This window comes from Dermochelys coriacea, chromosome 1 (assembly GCF_009764565.3).
Source record: "Dermochelys coriacea isolate rDerCor1 chromosome 1, rDerCor1.pri.v4, whole genome shotgun sequence".
In the NCBI taxonomy this organism is placed as follows: domain Eukaryota; kingdom Metazoa; phylum Chordata; order Testudines; family Dermochelyidae; genus Dermochelys; species Dermochelys coriacea.
Window position 1 is genome coordinate 305,203,212 of NC_050068.2, and position 22,358 is coordinate 305,225,569.

Below are 22,358 nucleotides of genomic sequence, written 5' to 3' on the forward strand. Positions count from 1 at the left end.
ACAGTAAGATGAAGTCAAAAGCCTGAGTGTCGAAGGAGATTCCTGAGGTTACCTGAGGTTCATCAATATATATTGTTCTTGAGCTTGACATCTAACTGTGGTACTTAACTGCCCCCAGTTATCATAGTATCTGAGCACCTCACAGTCTTTAATTTGCTTGTCCTCACAACACCTCTGTGAGACAGGAAAGTGCTATTTTCAGATAGTAAACAGGTACTGAAAGACAAAGAGATCCACCCAAAGTCACACAGAAAGCTTGTGGCAGATCTGGGAATTGAGCCCAGGTCTCCTAAGATCCAGTTTAGTGCTCTCATCCTTCCTCTATAAAATGCTCCATTGCAGGAAGTGGTATGGGCCGCAGGGACATGCTGTCCACCGGTTCCCGCAGCTCCCATTGGTCAGGAACTGCAAACCACGGCCACTGGGAGCTGTGGGCGGCCGTGCCTGCAGACAGTTAACGTAAACAAACTGTCTCGTGGGCCACCAGCGGATTACCCTGACAGGCCACGTGCAGCCCGTAAACTGCAGGTTTCCCACCACTGATTTAGACTCTGACCTAGAACAAAAAACATCTCTCTACAATCACAATATTTTATTATTAAAAAGCAGATTTAAAATAATAATGCTAATTTAAAGTCTTGAATGAGTGGGGAAAAATCATTAGGATACAATTTTTTTGTACCACTACAGACTCTTTGCACCATTGCATACATATTAATTTATATGGCAATGCAGTTTTTCACTGATTGCAAAAATTGCACTTGAATAAGAAGCTAGTTGCATTTTAAAGTTCTTTGCTTGGTCACAACTTTAAGTGAAGCTCTTATTCACAATTGATGCTAACTGGTACCCCTTGTCAGCAGCCTCAGCAAACAGGCCAGTGAATGGGCATGAAAAGTGAACTATCCTTTCACCATTAAAGGATCTCACCTGGATTGTTATTGGTTAAGCCATATGGAAAAGCTCCCAGTTTTGGGAACAGAGAGCTGAAAGTCCTGCACTTTTCAGAAGCTAATAATTGCAAGAGACGTTTTTTTAAATTGCTTAAAACAGTATGAATAAAATATATCTGTTACTCTGGCAGTCTATGAAATTCCCAGAATTTCAAACTCAGTCTCATATTGCAGACTCAGTCCCTTGCTCACAGGCCATCAGAGACTGGGAACACTCATGCTACTCTCCAGTGACCCTTTCTCTCCATCACAGATGAGTTCTAGAGGGATCTATGTCCAGCTCTCCTCACCAGAGACATGGTCAGCCTCACTTGGTGTGCTTGACGATTTGGGATGGTAAAAGAAGAGAAACTGAAGGGATTGAGGCCCGTCCAGCACTCAGCTACCATGGTGATGGGTCATGGTATAAAAACCTAGATAGATCAATTCCACTTCTGGAAAAAGTATTTTTTAAAAAATATTAATATTAGATCATTCTAGAAGATATTGATTATAAATTGCACCTGCAGGTATACTAATATCGAATTCCTTGGATGTAATGTGACATCATCTGAGGCAAATGCTGGTGCTAGCAAATAACCCAAGCAACCAGAGTGTAGCAGGCATCATATTTCTCATTAGTCCACAGAATTGTACCAGCCTTAGGGTTACAATAGCCTCTCTGGTCCTGCATTCCTATTCCATTGGGGTGGGGTGGAATTGGCTAGCGGATCCCCACAGTTGTGGATCCACCAGTCCTGCTCATTCTTTGTCACGATGGCAGCACTGTAGAGTAACTTCAGAGCTGGCCTTTGTACCTGTGTGGGCTTTTAGCATCATGTCCACCTTAGTTCCACTACAGACAGGCCTGTCCACAGCTGTGGAGGCAGAGACAGGACTTTCCCCTGTAAGCTTAGTACTGTGTTCTCCCAATGAGTCACAACAAAGTACTCTAGTCATGTCCATTATTTTTTTTGGCAACAATTATCTTTGTTACTATCACCTCATATTTAAGAGGCAAAAATAATCATGTCTCTGTGTTGATTCATAATGTTTTGCAAGCGTTTCCATAAACAAAAAAAGAGTATATAGGAAAAAAAAGGCACATGGTTTTTATTATTTTCTCCTCTTCTCTGTGATCAGTCCCATTTCTCAAAGTATCAGTAGAGTGGTAAGGACCTGACAAAGTCAGATTTATTGGAAGTTATATTGGTAAATTATAGATCAGTTCTTTTCACGAGTTGAGACTGTGTGGTCCTTTTCTACCTGGGGAATCCATTTGTTCCTGAAAGCCTCTATTGTACTCAATACAGCAGAGATTAGAAGCATCAGCTACCTTTTATTCAAAACATACTTGCATTAAATTACAACAGGTTACTTTGCAGCCAGACATATGAAAGCCATATGTATGTTGTATAGAGAAAAGTGTTAAAATTCCCCTGAAGTGGTAGAAATATGCGAGGCAGAGAGAGAATATAATTTTGGCAATTGTAGTCAATACAGTGAGGCTAAACTGAGCTTTGTCTCTGTGATACTTTTAGCAAAGAAGACATATGTCTTGAAAGTGGTTCAAATATGTTCCAAACATAAACTGTTTAAGGAGGTCACTGGTAATTACAAACCGTGCTGCATAACCACATATATGTTCCAGATAGTGAGTGAGCTGAAGAATACTTTATGTGTACACTATACTCTGGCACATTTTATGATATTTTAATTGCTGAGGATTAGTGTTTTTCCTGATGGTATCATAGATATGTACTAAAAATACATGCAAAGGGAACAGTTTCTATTTGGTGAATTATGTTAAACCATTTTGTTAAAGCTAGTACAGCTATATGTACTTTGCGCCAACTCTATTGCTGCGGTAACAGCTTACATCAGATGAATTTGGCCCATCAAATTCAAGCACTATTACTTTTTTAATTTGTTAATTATTGAATATTAATTAACTTAATAGGCCTGGTGTTTGCAACCATGTTACTTGGCTAGGAAATAGAGAGCTCCACCATTAGCCAGGGTAAAATGATTTGATCACATACAATAATACTATAAGGTGCTGCACATGTTTAGATGAATTGTGTGACATTGTCACTTCTGTACACAGTGCTCTAATTTCTATAGAGAGTCCCAGTTTGCGAGCACTTTACTTGAACAAGAAGATTTAATTTATTTGTTGTTTTATGAAGCATTTTTATGTGTTGAAAAAGTGCTACTTGTTTGCACATGCTGGTTATGTGGCATTCTTACATGATTTCATGCTTTGCTGATGGAAAATTAGACCCTTGTGTATTATAAAAGAATAAAAGATAGCTATAGAATCAGGATGCGATTGCCTCAGGACATTCTGTTGACAGCTAGAAATATATACAGACAAAGCAATGTCACTGGATGCTAATGTGAACTATAGAAGTTGATGAGTATGGTAAATCCCTGTAAAAAGAAAAGTTTAACCCCTTTTATTTTGCAGGTTTTGCCTTTAAAATTTCCAGCAGGTAAACATTTCAATAATTGTGTTAAATAAAAACTATTATTAATGTTTTATAATTATATGTCTGTTAGTGTACATAAGATTTGTTTATATGTTTGTGTCGATATTTTTATTCAGAAAATAAAATGGTCCTCTTAGAGGGCCAAACCCTTACTCAGGGCTGGCTCTTGGTTTTTTGCCACCCCAAGCTCTGAGAGCACAACTGCCCAAGCAAAAAAAAAAAAAAAATGGCTGGAATGCCGCCCCTTGAAATGTGCCACCCAAGCACATGCTTTCTTTGCTGGTGCGTAGAGCCGGTCCTGCCCTTACTCACCACTCAGGTGAAACTGTCATTGACTTAAGAAGGAGTTGTGAGTGTGTAAGGAATGCTGGATTGGACTGGTACTGAGTTGGAATAAGAAGACTCATATTATCAGTTTATCTGAAACTATAGCAAATTAGCCTTAGCAGTTATAGTAGCTTTTCTGGCTTCTTTGTCCTTCCAATAATCATGCTAGATGCTCCACCGAGCAAATCTCAGTGCAAAGGTGTGAATTTGCTTTTACTGAATTTAATGCTAGCAGGATAGTATTATTTCATTTCCATGATTTACCTTACTATGTCTATTCTCTAACAACTCAACTAAAATGAAACTGTTTTGATGTTGGCTGTCCAGTCCAGCTTTCTTATTTGTTTAAATTTTAACAATATAGCAGGAACATATGAAGTTTGAAACAACTGATACAAAGTTAAGTGAAAATATCTTCTTTAGTGATGTTAAGGTGATGGTGATTTGTATATCAGACAGTTTTTTCACCATTACAATTCTACTCTACTCCAATTTAAGAATATTTTTAATATGTCAGCAACCTTGTGTTTTGAGATAAAAGAAACATAATTACTTTTATTATTCTAACTAGAAAACTCTAAATTGTACTCAAAGGTCTAGTTCTACTTTGATACACTGGTGTCAATCCAGAATAATTATGATTTATGCCAGTTGTAACTGAGAGCAAATCTGAGCTCTGAGCATGTAGAGAAATTGAGACTGTCAGAACTACTATATGCATTTTGTTCCTAATTTGGGGCCAGATCATCTCACTACACAGGAGATAGGAATCCTCTGCATGCCTTCAGACCTCTTACTTCTTGGGACCCTGAGGTGGAGTATACAAAACCCAGCTAGCCAAGAAGGTGTTAACAACAGCCTATGGGCTCAATCAGCCCTGCCCTACAACACCTGCAATAGAAGGTCTCAGGCCTGGAGGGAGACATTAAAAAGCTAAACCAGCTCAATTAGAAACTGACCTGATTGCTGGCTCTCACTTAGTGAGAGAAAATTAAGTAGTTGTGAGGTGGGAGGCAAAATGTTGTCATGGCTAAGATGCAAGAAAGAGTAGGAATAAATGGTTAATTTTTATCATGGGGAAAAAGTTAACAGTGGGGTGCTTCATGGTTTTGTATTAGGTCCGGCATTGTTTTATACATTTAATAACAATCTGGAAAGGGATCTGTTTGCTAAGGTAGCAAAAGTTGCAGATAACAGAACATTATTTAGTTTAGTCAAGTCCAGAGAAGACTGTGAGAGGGACCTATTGAATTTAGGTGATTGGGCATCATAATTGCAGTTCATTGCTGATAAATGCAAAGTAACGCATGTTGGAGTGAAGAACTTGAATTGTTCATACACCTTGCAGGGTTCTAAAATAACTATATGAACTCATGAAAGGGACTTGGACATCATTGTTGACAGCATGAAGCAAGCAAGAAGTTAGCATTGATAAGAAATAAGACTGAGAATAAAATGGAAAAATATTATAATGCCATTATGTAAATTAGCGGTATGGCCTCATCTAGAATCACATGTACCATGCTAGTCACCCCTTTTCAAAAAGGATATTACAGAATAAGAGGAGGTTCAGAGAAAGATTAGGGACACAATAAAACTCTCATATGGTGAGAGACTGGGATTCCTTCCGTTAGAGAGGAGATGAATAAGAAGGCACCCGATAAAACTATATAACATAGTTAATGGTCTATAAAAGGTAAATAGGGAGGTTCTGTTCTCGTAACACAAGAACAAGAGGACATTAAATTAAACAGAAAAGTGGAAAATTAAAAAGAGTTATAAAAGGAAATACTTTTTCACACATACTGATTGGACCATGGAACTTATTGCCACCTGATATCACTGAGGTCGTGAAGTTAGTGAGGTTCCAAAAAGGGCTGGAAACTTATATGGATAACAAGTATATCCAGAGTTATACGTGATACTAGTTAATCCAAAAAATAAATAAACATTGAAATTTACCCCTAACTCTTTGGAGTTAATATAAGACTGTGATGGGGACAGATTATCCCATATCTGCCTACTATGGGATTTCTTGCAATTTTCTCTGAAGCATTTGGTGCTGGTTACAATCAGAGACAGGATACTGGACTAGACAGATGACAGGCCTGATCCAGTATAGCAATTTCTATGTTCCTATGGATCGCCACAATGCTTCCTGGCCCTTCAGCCTTCCCTGGACTCCAGTGGAACATGGAACTATGACAGTCCACAGTGCTGATGGCTTGTGGACCCAGCCCCCCCTCCCCAACCCCAGAATGCCAGGAGTACAGGTAGCGCACACCTCCCAGCCAGGGCCATCGCAGGGTGGGACTGGAGCCCCATGCAGAACAGGAAGCAGGGGGATCTAAGGGTGGGGCCATGCCTGGGTGTTTGAGGAGGCACAGCCTTCCCTGCCGTCCATGGTGATATAGTCTCTAATTACATGATCACTAAAGCTCTTTCTGCACAGCCCTGAAGTTCGGACTATAAGGGTGCGAACTGCAGCACGCACTTGTGTGCTGCGCTATAACTCCCCAGTGTGGAGGCTGCTGAGGATAGCAGGTTGGTGGCATTCTTCTCCTTTCATCCAGCATAGTGACAGTGTTCCTGTCCCTGCCTCTTAAATCTGGAAGTACATCATGACAAGGACCTATTTAAATTCAACACTTTAATATGTGTCTTGCTCATGTTAGACAGAAAGTGGTACCCAAATATATAAACAGTGCGGAGCCAAATTCTACCCTAACATGGGCATCCTCTCCCCCCTACTGAACATATCTGAAATCAGAATGTGGCCTTCATAATGGATAAATGGTGCATGAGTGCAAACCCCTAAGATACTGTGTGCTGTTATGCCTGTTTACAGCACTAGATAAACAGAATACTGGACAGAGCATACACCCCTGGAGCCACTAAGAACATATGGCATAATCCAAGACAGGTGTTTGCAAATCCAAATGATCGCATTAGGCTACAACCTGAATGACAGCAGTAGGATTTTGTAGTTTATGTAGAACCCTAAATTAAATTGTCACTGTGAATTTGTGGAAGGCACCTAAATGGGGTGAAAGGGAGTTATGATTTCTTCTTGCAGGGTAGGATGCAATTTCTTCCAATTACTTTAGCCTACATTTTGCTTGAAGTATAACTTTTAAAAACATTTTTTAAATGGTTACTTAGGTTTTTTAAAGAAATGTGTCCAGCAGTGTGTCACTGGACTTTGGGGTCTCTGGAATATACATAAGTTCTTTCCAGGATGAATCATTTGAACACATGCTGAATAATGGAAACCTGCTTGGATTGATGAATTCAGATTGGCTTTGGTAGCTGTCCATTCTAAGTCAATAGATTAATACACATAAATGATCAAGTTTAGCTGAAACTACTGTTCAATATTGTAAACTGCCAACTTTATAATCCTTAAGCAAAAAATAGTTTTTCTCCCCAACAAAGACTTTTTATAAAAGCAATAAGGTAACTGCATGAAGTGTGCTTATCATGATATAATCACACCCCAGGGGGAATGAGAGGTGCTCGACTGTACCTCATGCTTTGTAATGACCCAGGGGTGTGATTATCTTATGATAACCACACTCCCTGTCATGCCTTATTGCATATATATTCCACATGTCATAATGAATCCTGAAGCACTTTCTAGGTCTCGTAGCAAAGGCAATGACTTTGAAGTATAGGAAGTAGCCAGATTTTCTAGGTACATACAGATTAATATTGTATACATGAGGAGGAATTATGAATGACTACTTATCTGTACTAGCCAGGCCATAGTTTTTAACTGTTTCTGGGAACTTTAGGTTTCACGTTATGTTTTATTGGTGCATGTTAAATTGTTCTATCAAAATGCAATGTAATAGCTAAGTAAAATATACCATCATATTCTAGTACCATCAAGGCAATGACATCTGTGACACAACTAGCTCATACTTTCCTGGTAGGATCATCCTATAGGAAAGGATGTGATTATCTGGCTTTACTCTAGAAATCATTGTACTTTTAGTTACCCTTTAATCAAGAATTATAGCCACTCTGGTTATAGTGTTCTGAATCTTGTGGTCCAGGTTTCACCAACGGTGAAAGAGAAAGGAAGGGTTGATAGAACTGTCAGGAGTCCTTTTCAATGGTGGCTGAATATCAGATAGGCCTCTCTGCTTCTGGAGTTACATCAGGAAGTTGTATGTCATCTGGAGACATCTATTTAGTTTTAAAATCCTACACTTTAATAGTAAAAATAGTATTACATTCTAATTAAAATGAATAGGGTTAATGGGAGGTCCATAAGGGAACTGGAAGACCAAGGTCAAGGGACTTCTGAATTCACAATTATGGACTGACATAAAAGGCAACAGGATAATAAACTAAGCAATTATCTTTGATATACCTTATGATATAATCGCACCACAGGGAGAATCTGCACCTCCGGGAATGGGTTTCTCAGCAAGTTTGCAACCTTGTTAATCTGATATATGTCGCAGTCAACATTTACATACTACTGTGCTGTGCGGGAAAACCTTCAGTACCGTTTCATGCCTGTCAACATAAATTGGTAGATAAGATGATGGCCTATCATTATGACCACTGATGGTTTGATTCATTGTCTGCATCAGCTCTGAGATCAGTCAAGTTAACTGTGGGTCACCATAAGGAAATCTGTGTCTAAACTAAAGCTTATTTAGCTGTATAGTGCACAAGTGGAATAATACTGATTATCATAAAGGTCAGACATGCACATTTTAACGGTGGTAATGAGTAGTTTTAAAGATGTTTGAGCCTTTTCTTAATCTTGCCGTGTCACAAGGCTTCTATTGTTATGCACCACAGAATATGCCTTTAATTGTACCATTTGCCCTATTGTGTCTTGATCACAGAGTGAGTAGTATGATGTTACTTGTGATAACCGCCTACCACATGTCCTGATAATTACTAGTCTTCAGTAAATTGCACAGAGAAGTAACACAGAAGTCTGGTAAAACAAAAGGCTCCAAAAAGTTGAAAGCAATATTTAAATAGTTTCATGTAGTGTACCATATTGTGCTGAATGTGTGATGCCTCACAGTAAGGTATAAAAAATAAATAACTCTCAAGCTTGAATTATAGAAACTGTAAAGATACTAGAAAGCATTTTAAGAAGTCTTATAATAATTAAGAATTATTTTAGTTCTGTGGATGGTCAGATTGAATTACCGAGGAAATATTGAAAAGATACTGGAGACCCTGTGATTCATCAACAAAATTAATGCCTGTGGCAAATTATCTTATGAACTAAGGACATTCATTGCATGTAGAAAGTGGTTTTCACACACAGATGTGCAAACAGTACTTATGGTTTCCAAGGGATGTGCTATCTCAGTTTCACTTGTAACAGCTCTGAGTAATTAGTTCCCCTAGTATTTCAGAAAAAGAAGCTAGGTTGAAAAATGACAAGTTCAGATAATTCGGAATGGTAGTGTCCATGAAAACCTCAACAGACATGTAAAATAATCTCAGAAGAATTCTAATTGCTGTCAATGGCTGGGGTAGTGGTCTGAGTGAACCAACCCCATTTTGAACATTTTCTTAAAAAGGTCTATTTAAATTTAACTTTAAATATAATGCTCTTTATTTTTATAACCTAGCCATGTATGGAAACTTTTCCTTTAAAAGTGAGTATACTTGATAAAAGGAGTTTGGAGGAAGCATTTGATGTCATGGATTGAAGAACTGACTAGAACATTCTTTATACTGACTGCAGACAGTAAAGGCTGGTAAATAAATTAGGGTTTAAATTTTGGCCTCACTGAAGTTAATGGCAAAACTCTCATTGACTTTAAACGGGCCAGGATTTAACTCCACAGTTTCTTGAAATTAACAAACTAAGGACCTGATGTATAAAAGTGCTGAGTGCCTCCTCTGAGGTGCTGAAGCTTCTTAACTACTACTGTCTTCACAGGATGTGCTCAGCACCTTGTAGGATTGAGCCCCCTAATCCTGCAAAGATTGACGAGGGTCCTTAGCTTTAATCAGGTGAGTGTAATTTCATTCCTTTGAAGTCAGGAATTTCAAGTGACCTTAACAGGATGTTGTGAAGATTTGTACAATACAAATGTATACAATGGAGTTTTTAAAAGATGTAATGTGGTCTTTGAGTGCTAAGTGTTTTTATTAGTAGTAGTATTTGTTAGTCATTCAATGCTATATAATAGACCAAATTCAGCCTGGGCATAAGAAAGTGCATCACCACTGTCTGTATTGCAGTTGTTCCTGTTTACATCATAAATGAATGTGATGATTTTTGTGTCTTTCTCTGATCTTTGAGCTATATTTTTCATGTGAGTTGGAAACATTCATGACAGGTTTCAGAGTAGCAGCCGTGTTAGTCTGTATTTGCAAAAAGAAAAGGAGTACTTGTGGCACCTTAGAGACTAACAAATTTATTAGAGCATAAGCTTTCGTGAGCTACAGCTCACTTCATCGGATACATTCATGTTAGGTTAGTCACACTGGTGCCCTCTGGTGTAACCACTGCAGTGTGTTATGGCGCCATAAGCACTGGAAGGAGGCCTGGCCAGGGACTGTGCTGATTCTCCACTTCCCTTTCAGCAGTTCATCTCAGAAATGCTGGTGCAGTGGGGAGCATATTCTACATCCCCGCTGCCTTCCTCCCTCTGGATTTAACCTGATGATTTAATTAGGAGGAATGTTAATGTGCACCCACCTCTCTTGCCTAGCTTTTCTGAATCTGGTCCCTTTAATTAATAATATAGTTTTGCCTCAAAAATATAGATTGTTGCATTTTAAAAAACATTTATCTAGCAGCATGTGATTTAGTGTTAACATTGAAGCATCCAGAGGATCTCAGAGTGAATGAGTCCTTCACTTTTAGCATGCTTTTTGGGAAATACAGGCCTGCCAACAGCAATTCCGGGTCCCAGGGCAGAACAGTCAGTGGTCCCCTAGAAAGGGATGGGCTATTTTTAACCAGCAGTTTAGGTGTTCTTTTAGCAGTTGCAACATGAATTGTGCTATTCTGGGCGTGGGCTATTTTGCTGACCCTCACTCCAAAATATATCATCTGCCTGAGAAGTGCTGCACTTCTGCCTTTCACCCATCAGATGGTGCTGTGGCATGGTACCAAATACAGCAGGGTGTGGTGTGTGTGGTGGACATGTGCACAGCAGGGAGCGGGGCAGGGAGCTGCTGCCACAGCCCATCATGCAGGGTAGGCTGGAGCCGGGACCCACGCTGTTGTTTGCCTGGTGTGGCGTCGCCACATGAGTGCAGAGCTGGACCACATGTGGTGGTTGTTGAATGCATGTGGTCCACCTGATATTTGGGCAGTGCTGCGCCTGCCCTGGTTGGTGCTCAGTGAGCTGCTGCCAGCTGTGCTGCTGGCGCCCAGTGACCTGCCGGCTATGATGCTGGGTGCGCTCTTCTGGCACGGCCAGGGCTTCCACATGACCACCCAGCTGCCTTCGCCACCGCCGGTACCGCATCACGTGCACCTAGGAGTGCACCTAGCAGCGGCTGCAGACGGGGGGGCCCCAGCCCCTTTTAAATCATCCGGGCCACTGGGTAATTTTCCCCCTTTACTTCCCCCTTTCCCCCACCCCGTTGGCAGGCCTGGGGAAATACATCCGAGAAAGTACTTTGTAACAAACAAACACACAAACTGTAATGAGTAAAAACTTTGTATAATTTAATTCACCATCAAACTTATTTTAGTGAGTTTTATAGCAAAAAAAAATAGTAATCCTGTTTTAATTTACTTTATTTCCCCTTTAATATTCTGAAAAAGGCACAGGTTATGAATATTTCTGTATGTGAAGTGAAAGACCTGATTCTGCACATGCAGAACACACACTGCCTGATGAACTTTCCATTGCTTGGGAGCTCTACAAGGGCTACATCTGCAAAGGATGGAATTTGGCCTACAGTATTTTAAACCAGGGCATATATAGCTATTAAGAGTTCAATCCTACACTCTCTGCTTGCCCCCAAAGTTTCACTGATGTCAGTGGGAGTACACAAGGAATGCAGAATTGGGTCTCTTAATAAATATGCTTTCTCAAGGCAGGCTTAATCTCTTATCCAGTAAGAATACTCTAGGGTGGCATTGAAAGATGATTTTATGTTTCAGGCATGGTAGTTATGCTAAAGGACAACAGGTTTTCCCCACAATTTACAGGATTAAAATTTTGTTTTTGTTTTTGTTGTTTGTTGCTGTTGGTTTTTTTAAACTGTATAGTTGAAAGGAATTGTAATTGGATATAGAGACGTTCAATTTCTGGGTCACTTGTTTGAAACCATCCCAGGCTAATATTTACCAGCTGACTGAATATCTTTAATATTTGATGGCTATTTGATAATCTGTGTGAAATAAATTGGTGGTCCTATTGGATGGTGTCCATGTCTCAAAAAAATTATCACTTTTGGCATTAATTGGAATCTTTGTCAGAGAACTCAAAGACTGAATTGGCAGAAGTATGAAGTCTCACCCCTAGAAATGATCCATCCACATCAAGATTCAGGCTCACTGTGAAGAAGCTTTGATTGCAACTGTTTATGCTTTACTTATGCTGTGGAAAAACATATGACTTCACACTCCAGCAGGGAACTGTGAACTGATTCAGAAAAGAAATGTAACTTTCTGCCAACCTCAGACACATTGAGAACTGAACTCAAACCAAATGTTTTGGAGGTTTAAGTTTCAATAATTTTTTTAAATTATTTACATTGTTCTGCACCTCTTCACTTCAGGGTTCTGGCTGCAACTAAAGCAGAAATAACATGCTTTTGAGAAAGGAGCTACTCTTTAAAATGTTTCTGATTGGAAGATTTTTGGGTGGTTCTGGAAAACAATTTTTTTGTTCCCTCATTGAATCCCTCCAGCACAATTAACTCCTGTCCATCATGATCCTACCAATATGGACAATAACAAGGGGGAACCTCTGGAAATAGTTTCAGTGGACTTAAAAGGTAGTCCGAGGCAACTATAGGAAAAACCATAAATAAACTGTGATCTTTAAGAGAAATCAGCAACGAGTATTAATCCCTAGCAATTTGTTTGCCTGGGTCAGTGTTTTCTAAGCTACCTTCTCAAGCAAACAAATTAGCAAATTCCTTTTTTAAATGAAAGTTGAGATTCTCCTTCCAATTTCTTGGACCGCCAAATCAGGGTATCCTGTAGGTACAGGCCAATAGTTTAACCCTGTGTGGTCCCACATTAATCTCTGGAGCTTCTTCTCTGCAGTCTCCAATACCTTGAAACACTCTCCCTGATCAGGTCCACTATGCCTTATCTCCCACCACTTTCAAGTCCTTCAGAAACACGTTTCTTTCAAAAGGCATATACATTATCATGTTGTACTCCTCTCTTGACCCCGAGAAGTGTTTATACATTTGTTTAATTGTTTTTTGTAAATTTCCAGCTAACATATGCTTACAAAACTTTATTGTTCAAACACATTACTTCTAATTTTTCCTACCTCTATCTTTCATTTATGGACTGTAAACAGGTTAGGGCAAAAACCTCATCTGAATATCTCATTAACACTATACAATAAAAATAATAATGCCAGAAGTAACTTGATAAAACCACTTCTCATGAGATTACAGTCCAGTTTTGGGCAAGCATCCAAATTTTGGTTGTCAAAGATCTAGAATGTATGTCTCGAAGGGACCTCAAGAGGACAACTAGTCCAGTTCCCTGCACAGAGGCAGGACCACATATTCCTAGACCATCCCTGACAGGTGTTTATCTAATCTTTCTTAAAAACCTCCAGAGATTCCTCAACATCTCTGGAAAGCCTATTGCAGTGCTTAATTATTTTTATAGTTTTTCCTGATATCTAACCTGAATTGCCCTTGCTGCAGATTAAGCTGATTATTTCTTGTCCTGTCTTCAGTGGACATGGAAAACAGTTTATCATTATCCTCTTTATGACAGCCCTTAACATACTTGAAGTCTATCAGGGTCCCCCTCAGTCATTTTTTCTCAAGATTAAACATGCCCATTTTTTTTTAACCTTTCCTCATAGGAAATTCAAATTCACAGTCCATTTTGGTCAATTCCACAGTCATAGGATTTTTAAAATAGTAAATTTCATGATTTCATCTATTTAAATCTGAAATGTCAGTGTTGTAATTGTCGGGGTCCTGACCCAAAAAGGAGTTGCGGTACTGCTACCCTTACTTTTGCACTGCAGCAGATAGTGGCAATGTCTTCAGAGCTGGTGAGCGGCAGCTGCTGGCTGGGAGCCCAGCTATGAAGGCAGAGCCGCCACCAGCAGCAGTGAAGAAGTAAGGATGGCATGGTATGGTATTGCCACCCTTCTAGGCTGCTGCTGGTGGGGCTTTGTCTTCAGAGCTGGGCACCCGGCCAAAGCCGCCACGCTTCAGCTGCCCAGCTCTGAAGGCAGCACAGAAATAAGGGTGGCAAGACCACTATCCCCCTAAAATAACCTTGTGACCCCCCCTGCAACTCCTTTTGGGTCAGGCCCCCAATATGGGAAACACTAGTTTCCCCTGTGAAATCTGTATAGGGTAAAAGCACAGAAAAGATCAGATTTCACAGGGGAGACCAGATTTCATGGTCCATGATGCGTTTTTCATGGCCATGAATTTGGTGGGGCCCTACTTATAGGTCAGGTTTTCTAAACCTTTTATCATTTTTTCTGTTCTACTCTGGTCTCTAATTTGTCCACATCTTTTTTAAATTGTGGTGCCCAGAAATGGACACATTACTGCAGCTGAAGCCTCATAAGTGCTGGTTAGAGTGGGACAATTACCTGCCATATCTTACATCCAACATTCCTATTAATACACCCCAGAACATTATTAGCCCTTTCCACAGCTGCATCACACTGTTGACTCCTACTCAAATTGTGATCCACTATAATCCGCACATCCTTTTTAGCAGTACTACTGCCTAGCCAGTTTATTTTGTAGTTGTGCATTTGATTTTTCTTTCCTAAGAATAGTACTTTGCATTTGTTCTTATCATAGGTGCCAACTTCTGCTGGTGCCGGTGGGTCCTCGACCCCCCTCTGCCCCGGTCCGCCCTGACTCCACTCTTACCCCACCCTCATTCCAACCCCTTCCCCAAAGTCCCCGCCCCAACTCCGCTCCCTCTCTGCCCCATTGGACTCCTTCCTCAAATCCCCGCCCTGTCTCCACCTCTTCTCCGCCTCCTCCCCTGAGTGTGCCACGTTCCTGCTCCTCCCCGCTCCCTCCTGGAGCTTGTTACACTGCAAAATAGCTGTTTCCTGGCAGCAAGCACTGGGAACTAGGGGGTGAAGCGGGGACGCAGTGCGCTCAGGGGAGGAGGAAGAGGAGGAGGTGAGGTGAGGTGGGGGGGTGGGGAGGGGAGGGGAGCTTGGTTGCCGGTGGGTGCAGAGCACCCACTAATTTTTCCCCGTGGGTGCTCCTGCCCTGGAGCACCCATGGTGTCGGCGCCTGTGGTTCTTACCAAATTTCATCCTGTTCAACCAACTCTCTAATTTGTCAAGATTGTTTTGATGGTAGTCCTGAAGGCTCCTCCGTGGTAGGTCTCCCTCTCTTCATGCAGAAATGGGGGCTGGGAGCAAAATGCCCATCTTTGCTAGAACTTTGTGTGGAAGGGGTTCTGCTGGGTTTTGGAGGTAATGTAGCACCAATGTATACCAAATAATATCTGGGTAGGTGGCAATGTACATAGACTCTAAGGTCAGAAGGACCATCATAAAATCTGGCTGCTTGAAGGGAGCCCTGGAAAGACAGGCTTTGTGGTGGATGGTGCAAACCCCCAGCACAAACTCTCCAAATCTTCATACACCACACCTGTTTCTAAAGCTCACTGAGATTCTTGGATAGCAGAAACCACATTATGGAGGTATAAGTCGTGACTGCATAGTAAAGGTTGCATTGGGTCCTATGGCAGGACTAAAATTCCTCTATTTCACACTTCACAGATTGAATTTAATCTCCAAATTTGGCACAACAACTCTTCAGATAACAATTGACTTTTCTGTGTAATTTTTTAGTAAAATATTTACTTACTTTTGCCGAGAAAATAGTTGATAATGATCCTTCTTTGAAGTTTTGCTGTGGCTCCTGCTCCTCCACCCACCCACACAAGCAACCCTTTTTAAATTTTAAAATTAAACACAGAGTTATTCCCTGCATTCAGATTAATGTAAATGAGCTTTGCCACGAGTAGCCAGCAGAATTGCTCAGATTGGTCAGTGACTTCTGTTTTCTGAGGCTAGGCACCTGAGTTGCCAGCTGTGCTCTGCTCGGTCTGGAATAGTTATCCAAATCAGTGGCATTAAATATCAGTGACACTGAAGACCACTGTGCCAATACGTTAGTTCAAATGGTTTCTTGTACAACAAAGCATTATATTTCAAGAGAAACCCGAGAGCATTTTATGACATTAGAACCTCTGTCCAGGGACAAATAACAAGTTGTGTTTATTCTAACTTTCCAATACTTAACCCACACAATACAAAATATGAAAAGTAAAATCCTTAAAAAAAGGTTTCGTGGGCATAGGCCTTTGATGTAGAGTTATTTATAATCTCATAGACTAATGCATTCCCAATTCTTCAATGCTCCCTATCAGATAAAAACCAAACAGTGATGTCAGTGGTTCCACAGAGGTGAGAAATTTGACAAGTTAGTGTGTTTGATCAGGGAGTGTGTGCTTCAATAACATTTTTAGAGTTGTTCATTTTCAAATACCTGTGAAGAGCTTACAAAGTAGAGAGGTCCCTGATCTTTGCATTTTTTCCTCTTTAAAGGTTCCAAAACATTGCTATCACCACCACAGGGCTTCTCTAAATTTTTGTTCTCATTATTCTCAGCATTTTATTTTCTTTCCAGAAAGGAGTCTTTGGTTTTGACTTGTTTGCCACAATTAACTTTTCTTTAGCTCCTTGTAATTCTTTCGTAGCATTCCATTCAAATAAGGGGCAAAAATGCAAACCTAAGTGGAACAAATGAAACTTTTCAGAGTTCTTTCACAAGCAAAAATTCTCTTAGATGAAACTGTCTGGGGTCACACACCTCCACCTGAAATATAAATGTCTTGAAACCAAATAAGTAAAAAGGGAAAATCAGTTGACTTGTTTTGTGTTGGATTGCGGGTTTTATGCACATCAAAGTCAAATGAATAGCAAATTGAGAAGAATTCCACTTATGGTTAGAAAGTCAGTGACAGTCAAACTACATAATTGTGTAAATCTGTCCCTATTTATGTGAACTTCTTGTGAGATTTACTTCGGGGTACAACCTGTGAAGTGTTAATGATCTTACACTGCAGTCCTGACTGTCAAATCAAATTATAATGCCATTGCATTTCTTTTTCAAGCAGTTGCAACATAGATTAAACTTCTATTAGATGTAGGACTAAGCACCTCATTAAGTGGGTTAGAATCAATGTTGATTTCTCTATTAAAATGAATAGCCTGTTATTGATCAGTCATTGCTAAACTATGTGAAGTTGCTGTCGATCAGGAATTAGATGCCACTTTAAAGAGTAAATTTATTTTTATTATTACTACCATTCAATAAATCTTAACTTTATTCTGTTGCAACCCCTTTAATTTAACAAAAACCTGTATGATAGGTTTAACAACCTGGTAGCTATTTGTCTGCCTGGGGAGTGTGAGCCATTGTGTTAATCTTTCAGGTCATTTTGCTTCTAGGACAATTCAGACTTTCACATACTCTAAATAGAGATTTACAGTGCAAATGCTGACAGATCCTTAATCAAGGTTATTAAAGTTACTGGAACTGTTCTCTTTCTTAGAGTAGATTTACACTAGTGTAACTCCATTGACTGGAATGGAGCAGCTCCTGATTTATATTAGTGTAAGTGAATGGAGAATAAGACCCATTTTCTTATGAAGTACTTATTAGCGGAATGGGAATGTAATGTTACATGTGACTGGTGACTTATAAAGTAATAGATTACTGATTATTTTTGCATTTTATAGGTGGATTGTACTCTGAGAAAGGCCTTAACAATTTAAAAGCATTCCTCACAAGGTCATATCAATAACAGCAAATCAGAGAAGACTTTCGTATGATAGGCTGATTCCTCATGTAGCAGGATAGCATGTATATACCAATAATAGCACCCGCAGAGAACAAGAAAGTCTATCATAAAAAAAAAATCTCTTGAAATACAATGACTTGTTGTACAAGAACCATTTGAACTAATGTATTGGCAATGGCTTTCTTACCCAGCCATGACACTTACATCTTTGTGTTTTCAGCAATTAGCTCAGGACAGGAATAATAGAATTGCCAAGAAAAGTAACTGAAAACAATCTGTGATATTTTTGAACCTTTCCAAGTGTCCAGGTGTCTTTTGAATTTTATAACATAGTCTTTTATTGTGTTCAGTTATTTACAGAAAAAATCTGGCACCTTGATATCTTGGTGATGGGGGTCACCGCAAACACTTAGATAATTCATTTCTCTGCAGTTCTATCTGCTGAATGCCTGAGAATGTCATCCTCAGGAAGGATTTGGGGTCCCACAGAGTTGTGCTTTGCTTATTCCTTTAATCTTTGGGATGTGCAGAGTTTGCAGGTCTCAGCCTCTTCCTTTATTGAAAGCCCGTACATCTCCTCCATGTCTAGAAGAAAATGCAGTTCCAATTCAAGTTAGGTGATTTCAAGAGGATATAACTCATGGCTGGGCAAGAGATCCATTGCAAGTACATTAGTTCAAATGAATCTTGTACAGCAAATCATTGTATTTCAAGAGGGCTTTTTCATGATAGACTTTCTTGTTATCTGAAGGTGCTGCTATTGGTATATAAGTGCTATCTGTAATTCCTGCTACAAGGAGAATCTGCCTATCATATAGAATTTTTCTCAGATTTCCTATTGTTGATGTGACTTTGGGAGCAACACAGTTAAATTATCGGTAGGAGAGTGATTCCTGGACACACAAGTCTGGAGGCATGGCCTGAATGACCTTGTGCTCCAGTGATCCCCAACTGACCAATGGGACTGGTGCAGTAGGCATAATTTAGAGCTGTACGAGGTTGCTCCTGGGGACTAGACTATGGCCTGGAAGCCTTAGGTGCAGGCAGCAGCAAAGGTTGCTTTTAGTTGATGATCTATGGTCTGAGATTTGAGTTTGTGATGAAACATGAAACCAGAAACAATATGGATTTTGTAATAAGGGTTTCTCACAGATTTCACCCTTAACTTCTAAATGTCTTTATGTATTGCAGTGCAAAGTACTAGCTCAGTGTGCATGGATCATGTCACCTTCTAGTGGACAGCTGGATAAAAGACCAGCTTGTATTCTTCTAACTAACTGTTCTGGATTCTATTCACAATAAGGACCCATATATCTATATATGTATATACAGATTGGCACCTGACCTTTGGATAGAGACATCTGTGAACCACAGATGCTAAGGAGGAAACTCTCTTGAAGGGAGTTACTGGCTCAGTGTGTGCAATCATATTGCTACAAGTAATTGCTCACAGAAAGAACATGAGATTCCTGCTGAGTAAGGGAAATTCTCCTTTGGCTCAAATTGCATTTATTTATTTATTTGTTATTTTGGGATTTATACTAAAATAGAAAAAAATGATAGAAAGCTGTGTTTTTTACCCTGCTGCTGTATGTCTGTGATTTAGCTAATGACCAAAGTGTCTGTATGCCTGTAACCCATTACATCTGTCAGTATACTGGGAGAGCATGCACTCTCTGAGGTGTGGGGAAAAAAAACAGAGGAGTCACCTGGTCTCTCAGCCTTCATTAGTGCGGATAGCCAGGTTAGCACAGGAAAATTGTATGTTGTTTGAAAATAGGCAGGCTCCGTATAGATGACTGATGGCTTATGCTTTGGAATATTGCAGTTCTTATAGGAGTATCTCCTCATGCAATCTAGAGGTGAGACAGCCATAAGTGGAAAGTAGAGGTGTTCTACAGCCTTCAGGATATGGGAGGAGACGCTGGTAAGACGTTTATGGTTAGAGCAGGGGACTGGGAGCAAGATCTCCAGTTCTTTTTCTTGCTCTGCTGTGTGGTAAGGTGCCAAGTCACTTAGGATTTAATTCACCTATAGCATGGAGAGCCAGTGCAAGGTCCTTTGTACCACACAGGGGTTATACAGGGGATGAAGGCATAGGCCTCTGAAGGAATATGTGAAAGGTGGACTTGGGGGCCAGCTAGGGGATGAGCAGCTGAAATTGCTCCACCAATCCTCACAACCATTATTTAGGGGCTGCAGGAACCTTGGATTGTGACTCTTACTTCGGCTTATTGCAGATGATGTGGATTTAACCCTTGTCTCTGCCTCCATTTACCCATTTGCAAAGTGGATGAAATAGTAGTTACACATGTTATCTCACAGAAGTGTTGTGAGGCTTAATTGAATAATATTTTTTAAATATCCTGAAGTCCTTTGATGAAAGGCTTTATGTTGTTGTTATTTGGTAGATGCAAATGTGTTCTCCAAAGTACACCTGTAACCATATTATAAATCATTATTTTAATATATTTTGTTACGTATAGTAAGATTTACATCTAGAATGTCTTTTTTTTGTTATTTTACTGCCCTTTGTGCTTGAGGCATTTCTAGCAAACTAAGAGATCTTCACATGCATAGACAAGTTGCACTCTGGCTGTCTGTAGAGAAATGATTTAGAATAAAGAGAACATCATTTTTAATGCACTACAATAAGTAAAGATTTTACTGTGAATTAATAGAATTAATATTTAATAAAATCCCAGTTTTATTTTGTTTGTGTAACATCTCTTATTATCATTGTCTCTTATTATCATTTTTGTCCATTGCTCAATGCTGTTGCCATTCAAAACAAGTAAAAGTAATTTTTTTCTTACAAATCCCACAACTGAGCAAACTGTATCTCTTTTATAAACCTCTCAAAATTCAGAATATACAGAGAGAGAGTTCTTAAAACATTAAAATGACAATTGGCTTATCTGGTCTTTTGTGGCACTATACAAAATGATATCGGATTTCTGACATCAAAATCAGCAATACAGATTGCCTTTAAAAATACAGAATGTGTTGCTTATGTCAGGAAACAATGTCTCACAAATAACAAAGCACCTATTGTTCATTAGCTCATTATACTTTAGGTACATAATTCTTTCTAAAAAAGCAAACACATCTGAACAGGAATCACAAAAAAGTTATGGATGATAAATTCAGGCAGCATAAAAATGTTAAAGATGTCGACTTTCCATGAAAGATGTATGTGGTAACATGAAAGAATTTAAGTTTGTGGAACCAATGCTGGTATAATGTTTTAATTCCTATCAGTTAAAAAGACGTTCTATTGTTTGTAAATAAAAAGGAAATATTTCACTGAGGCACTGCCATCTGTTACCTTAACAATGAGTGAAGTCATGCAGTTAATCACAGTATTCTAAAAAAGGATTTAAACTTGAAGCTCGGCTCTTATATCCCCATGCAGTTATAAAACACTTACCCACCAAGAACAACTATTTCTGACTGTCAGTGTTGTGTTTTAATTCCAGTATGGGCTAGTTCAGAACTCAAAGACATGGATTTCCTACTGAGTGCTGAGATCTGCTGCCAGGAATGGCTGCTTTCCAAGAAAATGTGCTACCTTTTCAAGATAAGTGTTCTCAGGTGAAAGAATGTCTTCACTGCTGAATATGTTTGCTTGCAACATTTTTAGCAATATGAAATCTTCCAAATATTTAATTTAACCAAGCTGTCCAACATAAAAATAATGGGGAAAGAAAAACCTTGATGGCTCAGAACTCTAATCCTTTCTAGCGCTAGTGGTGTGCTCTGCTGAGGACTGTGATTCCAATCAGTATACTGCTCTCAAAGCTGGGAAACAGACTAGCAGGACTAGTACTGCAAGGCAAGTTTCAAGTTAGGTCGCTCAACAAAAAGGCTTATTTTTTTTAATTACAGATATTGCTTTTCCCTAGGGAAGGAATTCTGGGACAATACTGGTGCATACTGGGAAATTTTAGGTCATAGTATTATCTACATAGCCCATTACGGACTAGTGAAAAGGCTATTTTGGAGCATAATGGAAAGTGACTTCTTTTTTTTTTTTTTTTTTTTTTTTTGCTGTTACGTTTACTCAGCCATCTGGTCTAAGCATCCCTGATGGTGCTGTAAAGTCAGGAAAAATGTTACATTCATTTTGGAGGATTCCTGAGGAAAACTGAAAACATGTTCAAAGGCAAATAGCAGTTTCAAGGATGTCTTTGACACTCCGTACCACTTCTCAAAGTGCAGGGCTGCTGCAGTGAAAAGATTGCCTATGTGATGTGTACCTGAAATTAGTAAGTGAAGGAAATCGCTTCCTTTAAAAAAGAAAAAAAAATGTTTGCTATGGAAACTTTAAACCACTGAAATATATGCTAGCATAGGATTGCCTTTTAAAACATGCATACAATTTAAAACGATATAATTGCATTGTGTTTGAAACACCGACATTTCATATATAAATGTTAGGCATATACAAGAGGGGCATGGGCACTATTCAGTATACAAAAAAACATTCAAAGTTCTTTTTACTGTTTGAAATTCACTTCCATTCCAACCCTAAAAAGGAAGCACCCTCTGCTGGCTCCTACTAGATATTACTTTATTCCTTTGAAACATTCA

At 39.4% G+C, this 22,358-nt stretch overlaps 1 long non-coding RNA gene across 5 annotated transcripts in view; it reads left to right on the plus strand.

The window, feature by feature from the left end:
• The window catches only part of LOC119841030, a 28,028-nt gene that overhangs the window by 49 nt on the left and 5,621 nt on the right, over positions 1-22,358 (plus strand). The window contains exons 2-4 of one of the 5 annotated variants that reach the window (XR_006275245.1): positions 3,403-3,427; positions 9,678-9,751; positions 21,245-22,033. This is a non-coding gene — a long non-coding RNA (uncharacterized LOC119841030). Of the gene's footprint in view, positions 1-10; positions 3,428-5,161; positions 9,752-21,244; positions 22,034-22,358 lie in introns of those variants that run through there. The other 4 variants (XR_006275238.1, XR_006275235.1, XR_006275236.1 and 1 more) reach the window with 4 other exon arrangements.